General features: G+C 39.0%; 1 long non-coding RNA gene across 2 annotated transcripts in view; it reads right to left on the minus strand.

Annotated features, from left to right (window-relative positions):
• Window positions 1-1,567: 1,567 nt before the first annotated feature.
• LOC148214621 (uncharacterized) overlaps window positions 1,568-16,993 on the minus strand; it is a 37,604-nt gene continuing 22,178 nt past the window's right edge. The window contains exon 4 of one of the 2 annotated variants that reach the window (XR_015797724.1): window positions 1,568-3,328. This is a non-coding gene — a long non-coding RNA (uncharacterized LOC148214621). The remainder of the gene's footprint in view (window positions 3,329-16,993) is intronic. The other variant, XR_015797723.1, reaches the window with a different exon arrangement.

The following is a 16,993-nucleotide window of genomic DNA, read 5'->3' on the forward strand; positions in this document are numbered from 1 at the left end:
CTTTTCTAGTATATACTGACTAGATAAACCTAGATTGACCTTTGAAATGAAAAACAAGATACACACTTGCTCATTGTTGACTGGTGGTGTGATGCTCTTAAATTTTCTGCACTCCTCTATCTGGAATGGCTGAACGTTTACAGGTGGGTCCCACCTAAAAATATATGAAGAGCATTAGGCAGGTGGATTGTTCTCCCTAGGTTGGATCCTAAAGGTGATCATACTTGGAGTTAGTCCATCTAAGTATGATAAAGCCTGACTACAAGTTTACTGGTGGAAAAATAGTGCTAGAAAAATAAATAGACCCATAGCCCTTTTAAGATTGGTAATATATCAACACCATCAAGCACAAAATAAATGAACTTCCATCCAGCTGGGTCAGACATTACCTAATTGATAAAAGGAACCACTGTGGACCTTTGCAGAGAGATTTCCAGGAGGCAACAACACACAGTCAGGTTCTGTTCCCTTTCACTATGACATCATTCTGATAGGTCCCTCCCATGCACCACGCTGGTTACAAGCTTCCTTTCCCACTTTGATAAAGCAAAGTGAAAGAAAAAGAGAAGGCTCATTAATAAAACTGAAATTTTCTGCAGTGTTTCATCTTGGAGCATTCTGGAGTTGCAACCTCTCTTAACAGCTCAGATCCTGCCAGAGCTGTTCTGATCTGCCATCAGCAGCTGCAGCTTTTCCACAACTGCTGCTACTTGGAATCTTCTGAGCTCAGACTCACGGCACCAGAGCCTCAACGTTGCTAAACTTTGGAGGGAGCTGTTTAGTGCATTGAGCTATCATGCTGAATTTCCACATTCCTCCCACCTACTTTTATGTGAAAAACTAAAAAACAGTCCTTTTATTTCAAAGAACTTATTATGCTGCCTCCCCAAAGGAGGGACGACTAAGAATTTCACTTCATTTTCTCTCTTCTTTCTCTTTGATAAGAATTTCCTCAAACTTATGTTTCTTTTTAAGAGGGATGAAAAAAACAACATATTAAAATAGTTTTAAATTCAGAAAAAAAGGTAGGCCTACCAGATTTATCCATCCAGACTGTTAAAGGCTTATGTTTTAAGGTATCTTCAGCCGTGTTTGAGATGCTCAATTTTTTCCCACTGCCAGGCTTTGAAACAACTGCATGGCAGGAAGATAAATGAGGGAGCTCTGTTACTGAATGTGCTGAAACAGATGGGTGACAATTTCATTTGGTTCCATTTTTTTAAATTAAGAACTTTCAAAATGGCTATTTTCTTCATAAACTTGATTTAAAAACCCAAGATGGTTTAACAAATCAAATATGGAAGATTCCACACAAGTAGAAATACATCAGCAGAGAAGCAAAGATGGAGCAGAATGTATGTCTCTTAACTGCAACAATGGAGGAAACAGGTAACTTACATTACAGAGAAGAAATCTTGGGTTAACAGTTTTGAGTAGATAGTTTGAAATCCTGCCCAATCCATATCTGGATTAAATACATATAATTTGAAGTAGAGTAAGTTCTTAAAGTTGCCTGTCTGTGGCATCTGGGTACAGGTTGAAGAGGCATAGAAATGACCTCCTCCGGGTATGCTTAATGTGCTAGGCTTCATTATATATTTTAAAATATAATAATGGTGTCTAAATTTGAATATTAATATTTATTCAAATATTTGAAGATATATAAATATTTTCACATACAGATCTGTGCCCTTTTGTCCTGTCCTTTGGAGATACAGTATATATAGACATTGGAAAGACAAACTAGACAAGCAGATTAGCATCACATTAGACACGATCAGAGTTGCACATGATGTCAAGCTGTGGCATTCTTAATCATGGGACTGAATACATCACAACTGTTTGGATTCACACAATGTGCTGAATAATAAGCCATGATTTTCAAGCCACAATATTTGGGTTCCCACCCAATACACTAAATCAAAACCAACCACTTTATATATATTGGCATGATTTATTATCCAGCAAAGGTGTTAAACCATTCAGAAACCCATATTCTGTTCAAAGCTCTTTCAACATATATCTGCAACTCAAATGGACCTTTCATAGAAGATGTAATGATATTCAGTACATGTTATGTATGCATGTATCTATGAGATTCATAAACCACCTTACTCCAAAGGCTCTAAGTAGTGTATCTATTAATGGCTGAAGCGAAGACCTTTCTTGCTCTATGATCCAAAACATAGGTTTGAGTGCTGTCTTCTCCAGGGTACCATATCTAGACTGCAAAAATCCAGATGACCACTTGACTGCAGCAAAAAAACACTGAAAACTCTCATGTTTTGCTGCTATCTAGATGGTTTACAGCCCAGATCTAGTAGCCCTAGTTTTCCCCCAACTTGGTACCAGGTATACTAATTGGGAATTGACAATTGAAGTCCAACACATCTGAAAGACACAAGGTTTTGGAAGGTTACGCTAAGGTATAATAATGTTTGACAATTTACCCCTCTTGAGTTATTTGAAGTAAGATAGTTACAAGTTTTTGTATGAATGAATGAATGAATGAATGAATGAATTTTATTTCATGACAGCTGTGTGAGATGCCCAAGACTTGCAGCTTAGCAGTAGACATGCAACTGCCTAAATCTGTCCAGTTCCCAGTTTCTGCAGACTCTCACTGAGTACGTAGCTCATAGATAATAAGCCTACCAAAGGTTGATCTGTTTCTAGCACTTATACATTTCATAATGATGTGACTCTTTAAAGGCAATTTAGAAATAGTAAACTATGATGATAGTAATAGTAAATAAAATAAGAATAAAGACATATAAAACTAAGCATGCACAAGTTATAATGCCCCAGGGATACAGAAAGTCATGAAATTTGGCTTCCCAAGAATTTCAGTTTTTCTTTTCTGTTTAAAGTAAGTATGGCTATGAAAATATATACAAAAGCATGCGTGCAAAGCTTGTTGAAACAAATTTGCTCAGGGCAGGCCTCCAGAATCTTCCATGGCTCAATCCAACAGATGACTAACAAAAAATAGAATAAATTATACAAGTTAAGGTGAAGTATTTAAATGCATTTCATTCGCATAAGTGATGCACGTCAGCTCTCGTAAAGTGATGCATTCAGCTCTCGTAAGATCGTGTGGACAAAATATAATGTCTCCATAGATGCACGAACCTTTCTTCTTACAAACTGGCATGCTATGATTCACATGGACGCTGAAGTCCACTTTTTTCTGGGACGTCTTTTAATCCCCCAAATCAGAATCGCTGCAGGAACGAAAACTCCACCATTGTGAACCTCTGCAAAGCCTTCCATCTAGGAAGGGGGCTTTGGGCTCATGTATTAAATTGCTTGAAGTTTCTTTCAACTGCTGCAAGAACAGAGTGAAGAAGAAAGACAAACAAGATTTTATTTTCATATCTCGCTCACTTGACGGGAACATGGCTATAATTCCACAGAGAATAAACATATACACTGGCTAATCTTCCCACTCTGGAGGACAGTTTGTTGAAATTAGTGAAGGGATGCAGACATTGCAGAGACTGACCGATAAGCCTCATAAGCATTGGGTTTGTTAGTATTAAAGAGAGTGAGCATAACTTTGCTGTCTCGAATGACTTTTAAAATATAACATTCCCCCTTAGAACAATCTCTCTACTTACTATATTTATACTGGCAGAATGGGACAGGAGAAGAAATAGTAGATCTCACAACGTGACGTTTTGCCTGATGGCTACAGCGGGGCAGCGAGAAAGGCAAAGCCAATGCAGCCAATGCACGCAAACCACAAAACATAATTTCATTAAGTACCAATATGCTCTGGGCAGACTGGAAAAATTAAAATAAAACGTGATCTTACAAAAAAAAAGTCAAGTTGATACAGATTGTGCCCTGCGAACAGTAAAAATGCTTTTCCTTCAGTGAGCCTTGGCAAATATTTGGTTAAAACAAAAAGGGTGAAGGCTCATGTTAAACTTGAATCTCTATAACTCCACAGTCATATCCATGTAGTTTTCTTGGAAACATTCTTGGTGTGCATTTCCTTCTTCTGGGATTTTTTTAAACTTCCCATTAAAAATAGCACTCTAGTGTATTTTCTGGTGGTCTCCCATCCAAGTACTAAGCAGATCTAATTCTGTTTCACCTTTTTCGAGATCAGCCAAGGTCACTTGGTTCTGCTGTCTGCTAGACAAACAGCTGCGAAGAGAGATCTCTTTGGAGAAGACCCTGATGCTGGGAAAGATTGAAGGCAAAAGGAGAAGAGGACGGCAGAGGATGAGATGGTTAGATAGCATCACTGAAGCAATGAGCATGAAACTGAGCAAACTCAGGGAGGCAGTGAAGGACCGGAAGGCCTGGCGCAATATGGTTCATGGGGTCACAAAGAGTCGGACACGACTTAACGACTAAACAACAACAACAACAACAGACAAACAGCAGTGCAAAACCCTGAACCTCATCTACTTTATTAATGAAATGCAGTTACTTTGTTTGGTTACTGAATTTCCCATCCTATCTTTGTAGCCCTGAGGTCTAGAAACTTGCTTTTAAAAATTAAAATTTGTTCTAATTGCGGTATATGCTATTCCAAGTATTTTGCCATGTGCAGTGTGATGACTGATATATAGAATGAAATCAACTCTGTAGAATGATTTCTTAGTGGTTAGCACAGAGTATGAGACAGACTGTGCTGACAATTACTGAATACATAATCTACAGAGATAATGAATGGCAATAACTATAAAGGTGCAATACAGGCCAATTCAGACCCAGCTCTTCTACTTTTACTCCTCTCTTTGCAACATCAAGAGACAAACTTTACATGCTGGCAATGTCACCATACTAATGGGGGTCTGAAGGATAAATCTCACTGTGCAACACGTGGAAATACATCCTGAATGTTGTTCATCAAGAGAGTACAAGTCATGCACAGAAGATAGGTAACAGCCAAAGTTGGACTTTTGACTTCCCTTCCATGCCGCTTGCCAATGCCTTTTTAGTCTTCGTTATTTAAAATCAGGAGCAATTAAAAAAAAAAAAATCTCACTCTCACATATTTTTAAAACCATCATTCTGGAGTATATTATGGAGGGGGGAAGTGTTGCATCTCTGTTTTATTACGCCCCATGCCTATCGTTGCCATTAAAAATCACTACAATCACCAGGATTCTGCTCTAGATTTATCTATCAAAATATTTACCATCATTCCAGCACAGAATGAGCACTCAGACCAGTTTACAAATAAAATCTTAAAATTTTGAACATAACCTTTAAAAGCCAAGCGCCTTTACAGCTCATTTCTAATATACTAATCTGAAAAACTTCAGCTGACTCTAATTACAGCCCCCTCCACCCCCCCCACCCCCCGTCCTTTAAAAGAATTTAAGTATGCCTTCTTCAATCTACTGACAAATACTGGTGTAATTTAATGGCTAAGGAGTCATCCCAGAGTCAAGATTTTTTTGGTTTGATGGAAGGTGGAATAGGAGGCAGAAAATTTAACCAGAAGCAAAACAGTCAAGGTTTCCTGCTGCAACTAGCAAAATATGCTGCATTTGTCTGATGCAAATATTCTCCCTTTATTGCCAAAAAAAAAAACCAGGCTCAACTCTTGTTTCAGTCATGGATAACCCAGAAACCACAATCAGCTACAATAACCTACTTTGTGGGGTTATTGGAAGGATTACTAAAATGATATACGCCAATAACTTTTAAAGATGTCCCTGGATGCAATGAATATTGCCTGGTGCTGAGAAGAAAAATCTCTCAGCTCCCCCCATTAATAACCCAGCTTGCCGGGAATTGTCATTCAGTCACCTCTGCAGCACCGTATGTTCCCCACACCTGCTATAAGACTATTCATAATTCATTAAACTTATTTAATGAACTCATGGAACAGGGGCTTCCATCAAGCCTGCAAAATTTAGCCCTGTCACCTGAACACCATGCACAGTTTTGTACCCACACACTGCCAACCTTTCCCTTCCAATGGACATTTGTCAGGAGTGTCCTCCACCATGTTTGTCTTATGCCTGAATAATTTAATTTTTTTTATAAAGTGTATGCATCCGAAAGCAAACACACACACAAAAGTACATTAAAAGAAACTTAATTAAAATTTGAGAGCCAATTTGGTGTAGTGGTGAAGGCACCAGGCTAGAAACCAGGAGACTGTGAATTCTAGGCCTGCCTTAGGCATGAAAGCCAGCTGGGTGACTTTGGGCTGGTCACTCTCTCTCAGCCCAGCCCACCTCACAGGGTGGTTGCTGTGGGGAAAATAGGAGGAGGAGGGAGTATTAGGTATGTTTGCCGCCTTGAGTTATTTATAAAAAGGCGTGATAAAAAATCTAAAAAAAAAAGCCAGCTGGGATCTTGGACCAGTCACTCCCTCTCAGTCCTAGGAAGAAGCAAGGGCAAACCACTTCCAAAAAGCCTTGTCAAGAAAAGTGCAGTTCCTAGTCTGGGCAGTTGCTAGGAGTCAACACTGACTCGAAAGCACTAAATAAATAAATAGATAAATAACATTGATTTAATAGTATTACAACAGAAATCATTCAATACTGCAACATGTGTCTTCTTTATTTTACCTTTAAATTAATCCTCAATTCTTTTGCAGTTAGTACTGGGTTAACCAGAATGTTCTTTCCCAGGATATCTGATAAACACCTCAGAGCAGTCAGTGATCATCACATACATTATGTAAAAAATCCTTGCAACTCTATTAGGCCAGTAGTCTTCGGTAGGTTAATGGGAGAAATGAGATTTAGGCCAGCAGTATCCTGTTAAAACATGTTAATGTCACACTATTTGAGTAGCTCCTGAGTAGATTGCAAATGAGTCAAGCCAACTTTTAGGCTGCCTTTCCACTAACCCAACCAAAGCTTAAGAAATTACTATCATCTTTATAACAATACTGGCCTTAACTAACATGTCTTACCCACACTAGTATTCGTTGGAAACCATCTATGGTTTCCAGTGCATAATGAGCCACAAACCCTCAACTTAAACATGATGTCAGATGCTCAGAGGACCATCATCAATGTTTATCTGGTGTTGTTTTCCTCCAGGAATCCAGAAAAATACAATATTGCATGTATGGTGCTGCTCTATGGATCATTTTGATTTGCCTCTCCCTCTTGAAATGCAGGACAAAGTTGCCCAATCATATATTGCAATTACATTGTCATGTATTTGGGTGTGACAAAAATGGTGTTGGCTGCTATATTATTATGATTCATTTGGTTTATATTCCACCTTCTGACCCAAAGGATACTCAGGGCAGCTCTCATGCTGACTCTTGATTTTGACGATGAGTGTGAGTAACCAATCAAAGAGGTAACAAGACACTAAACCATGCACTTCCCATCACATTCCTTCTGTTTATCCATGTCAGCTCTTCATGGCAGGTCTATCAAAATGAAGTGATAACTGCAAATGAGGGAGGCAATCATCAGGACTTCTTATCACGTAAGTGGTACTTTCCATAAAGATCTAGGCATTATCGCTTCTGCTGATGGGTCTTTCTGTCAGAAGGAACCTTCACCCTATCCAAGATATTAACTGCAATTGATTGTATAGCTCTTTTGTAGCTCCCCTATTGTAGGATAAACTTCATTCTGATTTTCAGAGAAAAAAGTTCCAAACATTGCTGTGAAATCTTAGATTTGTTTCATGTTATCTCTTTTACATTTTAGGAATTTGTATACTGTCGTTCAATCACCCTTCCAAAGCAGTTCGTTTGTTTGTGGGTGTGTCTCTGTGTGTGTGTGTTTTAATTCTTCACGGGGGGAAGCTCTTCAGAATACAAGCTCAGGATGGTACAAAAGCAGAAGCTTTAAAAAGTTGAATTTTAAAAAGGTAGCAGAAACATAAATAATTTCATCTACCATCGAAAACCTATGCCAGGTGGGAGAACCAGGCAAACTTCCCTGAGAGATCCACAAACAAGGCATAACTATAATGTTTTTCCTGCTGTCTTGTTATTACCTGGGACACCTCAGATGGTGGAGACAACTGGAAGAAGGCCACTGAAGACTATCTCAGGAAGTGGCCAGACTCATAGTGAAGCCAGTGGGTAGGGAGTCTGAACAAGATGCCCTGAGTGGCCTCCATCTGCTTCATCACTGTTCATTTGCTTGTCCTGCTACATCCAATTCACAGTCCAGAGTGGGGTATATAGCAAGCAGTGGGTGGCGGGTCCATCCTTTTTCGTCACTCATCACTGCTTGCATGCTTTGAGAGGGCATGTGAATACACATCAGCAGCACAGTGAAACCCCTGAAGAACCAAGAAACTTGGAGAGGCATGGATCCTGTCTTGATACTGGCCATCACGGGTTGCAGTGTTTCTCTAAACCCCTGAAGGATGTTCCATATTCCTTATATGGACATCTTATATCTGGTTTGTTTTCAGAACAATTCTATATGGTAGATTACTATGATTTCCATTTTCCAGATGGGGACTGAAGCAGAGCAATAATGAATGGCACAGTAGCCACTGTGTTTGTAAATGTGACAGAAAGACAAGCTTAAGCCAAAGATTAGCCCTGAACCCAATGATTGGTGCTAGAAGACCATCAGACATAAAGGTTCCACAGTCCTGAACAACATGCAGAAGTAGTTTGCCATTGTTGTTTTCCAGAATGCTTTTCCAATTTCTCATTCTAGCCTACAACCCTGCTATTTTCTATTGGCCTCTCATCCAAGTCCCAACCAGGCCCAGCCCTGCTTGGCTTCACTACTCAAAGTCAGCCACTTGCTGCCCATTTGTCTACTACTTTGAATTGTTTGTCTATACTTTGAATACAGGTAGTTCTTGTTTAGCAACTGCCTTCTTTAGTGACCATTTGCAGTTACACCAGTGATGAAAAAGTAACTTTATGACCAATACTCGCATTTATGACCTTTGCAGGTCTGTAAAGCAAAGGGAAGCTGAAGATCACAATCACAGTCATGGTTTCACTTAGTGACCACTTAATGACCAAGTTACCGGTCCCAATTATGGTAGCTAAACGAGGACTACCTGTAGTTAGTGGCTTAAAGATGGAGGGGAAAAGAAGTAAGGGGAAGTTGTAAAATTCTATTCAGGTTGTTTTTGTATTGTGCATACAATTGCAGCACATATGCACAATAATGACAGCATTTTAAGTAATGCTTTGATGCATGCAATACTCCTTATTTTGTTTGGATCCAATCTAAGTTAATTGCCTTTAGATTCTATTAAAATCAGTATGAAAAATTAATCAAGACTTATCTCACTGACCTAAAAGGAAATTCATTTGGACTGGATCCAGCTCTTAATCTTCTATAAACCCTTACAAGCCCAAGGAGCAATATGATGGGGAATATGGTATTTTCCAGCATTGTTCTGGTTTCTGTGACTATGATCACCAGAAGTAGTACGATATATGCCTGTGTCAAACTGTAGAAGGTGATGGGAAACCACATTGATTATGGCTGGTGACTCACTCCTCTGCTGGCTACCCTGTAGTTAAATAAGAAACAAGCCACTATAGTTTAATGTCATTCAAGTTCTCACTGTTTCTGCATTCCTACTGAGTTCTCAGCATGAAAATGATATGTGCGGTATACTTTGCTTTGTAAGACATGGAAAGAGCCTTCTTTTTTCATGTATACCGTGAATACATTGCAGGTAACTGGGAAATGTCTGATGCTACAGTACTTGAATTTTCTCCACAGTAAAAGTACAATATTTATTATTCATAAAATATTAAATAATTTGAGATTGAGTTACTTGAGGGGCTGTCTTCCCCATCGTTGCTTTCATTCTGGGATCAATAAGAAGCCTTTTCTTTTTCCTTCCTTTTCAAACTGCTGGATGAATTAAAAGAAGAAAAAGGGCCTTTCAGTAATGCATCCACGTTTATGGAATGCCTTGCCATATGGCATTCATCGGCCCATCATTGCTAACTTTTAACGAAGCCCTGTAGATCCAATGATTTATCCAAATTTTCCCTTCAATAACTCCAACAGTATGGACCTGGGATCAGTAGCAATTTGGAGCAGTGTTTTAATATTTTGCAGGTTTATATCAGTTATTAATATTTTATTCCTTTTGTTCTGTAAGTTTTTGCCTTTAAAAGACAATCTAAAAAGAGCTCTGCCTCTTTCATTGTAAACACATATGCCACTGTCACCCAAATCAGCAACTTCATTTAGCAGAACTCCCATTGGTGTCAACAGGATTTTTCCAGTCAAACAAGAGGAACTAAATTGTGATACACCTTCATTACCTGTTGGCTCTTTTCCAGTTTCCTTTTGGCATATCATTTCTAGACTGCAAAGGTCTGCATGATCACTAGATGGCAGCAGAGAAAACAGAAAACTTACAATCTTTGCTTTCGGCTAGTGGTAGTCTGAAAATTTGCAAGAGATATGGCACACCTATTTTCAGCAACCTCAGTTCTTTGGTGGTCTTCTGTTTTAACATCTTATCTCTCTTATCTTTAATTAGTTTTGCTGATTCCCCTTGTGTGGCTTTTAGCCTAAGCAGAGTTGCCTAACAAAAAAAAGTTGCTTATAGGCCTTCAGGAAATTATCAGTGTAGTCTTGCATTCTCATGTAAAAAGCTCTGAATTGGGGCAGTCCAGGTTTTCTAATGCTCATTATATAGGTAATACTCTGAAAACAACACCCGCTAAACTGATGGAGTTACTGGAGATGGAAAGGCATTCTGCATATATAGGACATGATGGGCAGTTCATTTATTCTATATTCATATGTCCCCGCATTCAGCCTGACATTCAAAACAGATGTGTGGACTGATATTTCTGATAAATTAAGCTCTGGATGGTACTACTTTAACACCAGCACGGTCTCTAACTTATCTGGTAATAGCTTTGGTTTATTGGCCAGCATCAAGATCAAGGTAAATATGGAGAACTTTACCATAACAAGCCTTGCAAGAATATCATTGCTCGGAGTTGTACTACAAGCACTAGGGCCGGATATTTATAGCCCGTTTAGCAGCTGAAAAAACTCTGTTGGATGGCAAAGAACCTAACAGAGGAGAAGAAATCTAAACACATTGCCATCAAGAAAACATAGATGCCCTCTATTGAGTTTAGTCATATTCGCTAGAGATTTACATCAAATATTTTCTCATTGACTTCCAGCCTGTCCTGTTGCTTGCTCACCAGGCTTGATAATACCAGAGAGTAAGCTTGGAGCAACTGTGTCGGTAGATCTTTTTGTCTCACAATTCTGTACATCACCAAGGGTTTGGCAGGAGTGCCAGCCATATCAGCCAGAATCTGTCTCTCACTAAGATCATTCTCTTAAGAATCTGTCCAATTCTGTAGGTCTCTGGGTAGACTATTCTAGTAGACCTACTAAAACCAACATCTTGCAGATAGTAATGGCAACTTTCAACCCAAACTTCATCAAGAAAGTTTTGCCTATAATAACAGAATGACCCAGACTGCCCCACCCCCTACCCCTGATACAGGCCCACAATATGTACTGTATAACATGAACAAATAACATGTCAAAACAGCTCCAGGATTATCCCAGTTCCTGGTAAGGAAAACAGATGAGCACTGGGGTGGACTATACACTAACAAAATCTCAAATCTGGCTCTGTTTCCAAGCACCAAACCTGGTCCCTAAATGATTGGTGTCCTGATGAATCCCCTCCCCAAGCATTTTATCAGATGAAATAAATAATAATTTATATGCTTCAGTCATGTGCCAAATAGATTCAATGTCCCTTTCTCAAAAGTGGGGAAATGTTTGCCACATTTTAAATTCTTGTTTATAATCTCGTAAATTAAGTGTTTGCTTCTGTTAAGAAAATAAAAGACAGGAATGTAAAGGCAGTCTGAAATGTTCACATTCTGATGGCTCCAAGTCTCAGGGTCTTATCTGCACACTTGAAGCTTTACTACAACAGCCAGCCAGCATAGACTCCAAAGTCTCTGTGCTGTTGTGGACAGGGAAATAACATCACATCCACATCTGGTTCATGGGAAAAGTGTCTGCAAAGCACTGACTGATGTAGCCAGCTTTCCTGTCATTTTCATATCATGTTTGCACCCTAGCAATGATCTCATCTCTACTGCCTTTCCAAATGTTCATCTCTAAACTGTCTGAAAGACAAGTTGGAAGCAATGAGGTCTGATTCCAAGAAAGAGACCATTGTTCAGAAGTTTTATAGTTATACATGGGTCAGTTTGATAAAATTGCCTCTACCGAAATACAGATTTGTCATCTGTAAAGCAAAGCCCTTCATGTGAAGATGCATGCTTCTAAGCAGTGAAGAACATATCATAGGCATGTCCTAGGAAGTCCCTGAGATGTTCTCTGCGCATTTACAGAGATACATCTCAACTTCTCATTTAAAAGATTTACTGCTGCTGTTTAAGTATGATAGACACAAGCCTGTTAATGGCAAAATTAGACATTGCACAAGGCTCTAGAGTTATTGTCAGTCTTTTTCTTTCTGCTTAGTTTTGCACAATGTGTGACATGTTAGTTGCACTATGCATTGCTCTCATCTCAGATCATTGTCTATCAGCAACAGAGGCAGGGAATTGCACAGAATGTCACTTCATGTATAGTATGAAATATTACAAGGAAGATTGTAGGAGAGAAGAAATAAAAATATGTAGCAGCAAGTTTCATGAAACCCATTATTCTGCCCTGAATCACACTAACATGAGTAGTTGAATGAATTTCTCATTTCCATTTTAATAGAAATTAGACATTTCCTATCTTTCTTTCCAAAGAGATGGGCAGAATTTGGGACTACACTGCTTCTAACTACAATTGAGGAGATTCACATATATGAGTACTACTATAAGGTAAATTCTCCCCATGTAGTCTAAGCTACATTACATGAAGTGCTTTACACTAAGGCTAATTCTGAAACGGGTTTTCTACCTGCAGCATTTTTCACACAAGAAAACTCAAAACACATGCACACCATCATCCATCAGCAAACTACCAAGAAATGTGCCAGTTCACACAACCCTCTCACTCTGCAATTTTCAGAATGCTTCTTGAGTGTCATTAAGCTCAATGGTGCTAAAGTTCAAGTCAACAAAGTTAGAAGGCTGGCTTAAGGTGGAATGAGACATCATCCCAGTCAGGATGAGTTCCCAAGTCCAGGTTTGCAGAGGTAAGGCCAATTTGGGGGAGGACAGAAAAGGCCTCTCCTGCTTGTGCTTACCTAATTCTCCTTCACAGCTGCTAGATCCAGTCAGGCAAGATTTCATTCCTTAGAGCTAAGTTGGGGAACAGTGGGGGTTGGAAACTAGAAGAAAGCTTCCAATCAATGAAGAGGTATGAATCAATGAATGAGGTATGATTAAACAATTCCTCTTTCACTCAATGCTTCTAACTTGCAAACATCTCCTGCACCCAAATACTTCCTTTGGGAGCCTGGGTTTGTCTCCATAATGGGTCCTTTCTTCATTAGATGGCAAATGAATGTATTGGAAATACTAATTTGTAACGAGATTGGTTGTAGTGCAGTCAGTATGTCTGTTTGCCAGTGTTTGTGGAGCCAAAGAGCAGATTAAACTGTTCTTTAGGCCATCCACCTCTCTTCCCTGGATCTTTTCAGAGTGTGTCTTCAGCTGTAACACTATCAACACAGCCTTCTTCCTTAACATACATGCTAACAAATTCACTACCTTCCTCCTTCCCTCCCCACAAATTGACCTGGTCTTTGTTGTCCTAATTAGATTATCTCTGCCTGAGAGACTTAGAAAGCAGACCCACAACTCACAGGCACACACTCAGGATACATAATCCTTGTTATCAAGAGGGTTGTCCTTCGGCATGTAGATCAATTAATTCTTTTAATAGCATGGTAGCAATTGCACATTTTAATATTAATTTTTGGATAGGAAGACAAAATATCTCCCATTCCTAAGGCAGACTAGTTTAGCCAGGATAAAAATAGCCATTTAACAGAAATAGAAGCTTTAAAATAAAACTTGTAAGGTGGACCAAAGAGCAACACATTTATTTATATGACGTCACTTCCACACCTAAGGCCTAGTGACTGTATTGTATCTCAGAGCCCAAAAGAACATAGACCTATGAATTCAGTGGTGTCAGTTTGATCACTCTTGTTATACTATGAACAGAGGCTTTATCGTATGGCATGGCGTAACTGATATATCATATGTTATATTGCAACAGTCCATGCCAACTCGAGTCTCTCACAGTGTAGGGCAATTAACTGAGGTGCCGTATACGATGTGCAGTTGAATGTACATAAGTCAATTCATGCCAAAGGGGCCATACATCAGACACAAAGTGCAAAGTCAGGGCAAAATCAGCCAGAATTCATAGAGACTTGGTGGGTTCATAGAGCACCCTAAACCATCATTTTAAAAATTATGGTCTCTTGATGAAGCCATAATAGCTGGTTCACAGAGAATGCCTAATCAGAATGGCTGCATTCACATGTTATGCTAAGCTATCAACCAACCCTATTATGACTTAACATGATGTGTGAACTCAGCCTTTTCCTATGCTATCCTTTTTTTTTTTTCCTGTGCCTTCAAGTCAGTCTTGATTCCTGGTGACTATCTGGACTAGTCCCTGCAGTTTTCTTGGCAAGGTTTTTCTGAAGTGGTTTCGCCTCTGCCTTTAAAGAGAGAGGGAGGGAGGGAGGGAGAGACTGGCCCAAGGTCACCAGCTGGCTTCCTGCCTAAGGTGGGACTAGAACTCACAGCCTCCTGGTTTCTAGACTGGTACCTTAACCATTTAACCACTTCAGTGGCTGTTAATAAGTAGCTGGGAGGGGGGTGGAGGGTGGGGAGAAAAGCAAATTAGTCCCTTTGCTAGCTCCCTCTGCATAGGCAGAAGGAGAAAACGGCTCATAGTTGCCAACCTGCTTAGTAGGGTTTTTTTTTTTTTAATTCATTGGTATGGGGAAATTAGAGTTGATGTGGTTGAGTGGTGGGTATGTTTTGCTTTCTTTTGCAGGCTAAAAGAAGGTAAATCAATATAAAGATGTATACTACTTGATTTGATTTGCACACAAGTGTTGCCAGTGCAGTTAAGATGGTAAGTTATAAATTCAAAAATGTTGCTACTACTAGGTAGATGATCTAGAGTGGTTTGCTCAGATTTGATGTGAGTGCATGCTGTACATGCTCTTGTCCCATGAACATTTCCTACATTTAGAGCTGCAAAATCTTCTGTGTTGCTTTGTTGAGCTTTAGTGTGCCTGTATGGCCATTGACATGGATATACATCTGTGCATGTTGGGCTTCACAATTCATTTATTCCTGCAAAGTTTTCTTTGTTGATTTTATATAATCAAGCCAAACTTCCTGTTCAGTACAGGAATCCTATTTAAAGCATCTCAAACTGATACCTATTCAGTCTCTGCCTGATTACATTCAATGAAAAGAAGTTCACCACTTCCCTTGGTAACTGATTCCAATGTCAAACTACCTTGCTGGTAGGATTTTTTTCCCTAATATTTAATTGGAATCTATCTCCCTGTAGCCTAAGAGGATTATTCCATCTCATGTATTCTCTGAGACAAAAGGAAATTGGTCTTGATTTTCTTCTGGACTATACCCCTTTGGGTACAGTACATATACATAACTAGCTTATTAATCAGTATGTCATGGAGTACTTTGTCAAATGCTTTGCTCCTTCAACTTGCTTTTCACAACTGCCTGGTGAAATACATATTGCTTTCTCAGAGAAGACTGAAGCAAAATAGAGGTTGAATGTTTTTGGCATTATTATCTATTGCCCTGTTGCCATCTTCACTGAGTAGTTGATATATCTTTCTTTTCTCATCCTGTTATTTTGCACATACCTGAAGAAATCCTTTTTGTTATTTTTAGCATAGTTTGCTAGCACTCATTCTGAGTGTTAGCATTCCTGAATTCTGCTCTACAAAGCTATAGGTACTCTTCCTGAGTGCCTATCTCTCTTTCAGGGATTAAAACAAGTTTTCAGGATTTTTTTTTTTAAAGTAATCCCCTTGGCCATTTTTTCTATAGATTGGATAGTTGTCAGCATGGACTACCAACTACTCCAGCTTCTATTTGGCACTGAAGTGAAAAAGAAGGAACAACTGGCTTGTTTTTAGTTATCTCTGTTTTCCATGGCATATATACTCCATTCCACATTTTGTTCTGTTGGAACCAGCTCAGAATATTGTGATGAAATATTTCAAGTGGGGCTGTTTACAAGCTTGTTCTGAGCTTGAAAAAAATGTGTTTCCCATTCTGTGTGTATGCCTAAATGCAACAGTGTATGAAGTCCACCCATCCTGCTCTTTGACTAGAATAATATGAAATATTTCAGCTCTCAAAATTTGGAAGCTGCCTCCTAATACATGGTACAAAAGCAACCATGGTCTCAATTGGCAAATAAGGAGCAGATACCAGGTATACCTGATATAATAGGGGTATGGGGAATGTGTAGATCTTCTGGTGTTGAATTATTATTCCTAGGAAATCCAAAAAATAATGGTAAAGGAACCATGAGTTGTAGTTCGGCAACAACAGAAAACCTCATGTTTGCACCCTTGTGGTACAAGTTGAAAGCCTATTTGATAGGTAGTACTGGCAATTTATAGAATAGAGAGATTATACGAAGGCATGATTCCAAATTATGGCCTAGTTTTGTATCCACTTATTCCTTCTGATCCTGTTCTATGTCTTAGGACTCTCGGCGTTTCAAGTTACTTTTGTTTACTGTTGTGAACCTTCTATTCTTTTTTAAAACTCCATCAAGAGATCAGTTTCCTGAATTGCTGGTTGAATAAACTAATTCTAAACTGAATGTTCTACAAGCAGCAGACAGAAAAGAAGAGCTGCAAAAATAGTACAGGGAGAATACAACAGTTCCTGCTTTTTTGCTCCATAAATCATAAATCATTCCCTTGAACACTTTTTAATGGGCATGAATCACAAGCCTAGGCCTATAGTATAACCCATCAAAGTGACAAGTTCTGGGGTACTATAAAAATGCAGCAAATTGATAATTGTTTATTATTATATTTATATTACTATAGTATTAGAGGTTTGTATTTC

The sequence above is a fragment of the Python bivittatus genome, unplaced genomic scaffold (assembly GCF_059951505.1).
Source record: "Python bivittatus isolate LINGU-HERP-01145 unplaced genomic scaffold, Pbiv_v1 ctg000610_np1212, whole genome shotgun sequence".
In the NCBI taxonomy this organism is placed as follows: Eukaryota; Metazoa; Chordata; class Lepidosauria; order Squamata; family Pythonidae; genus Python; species Python bivittatus.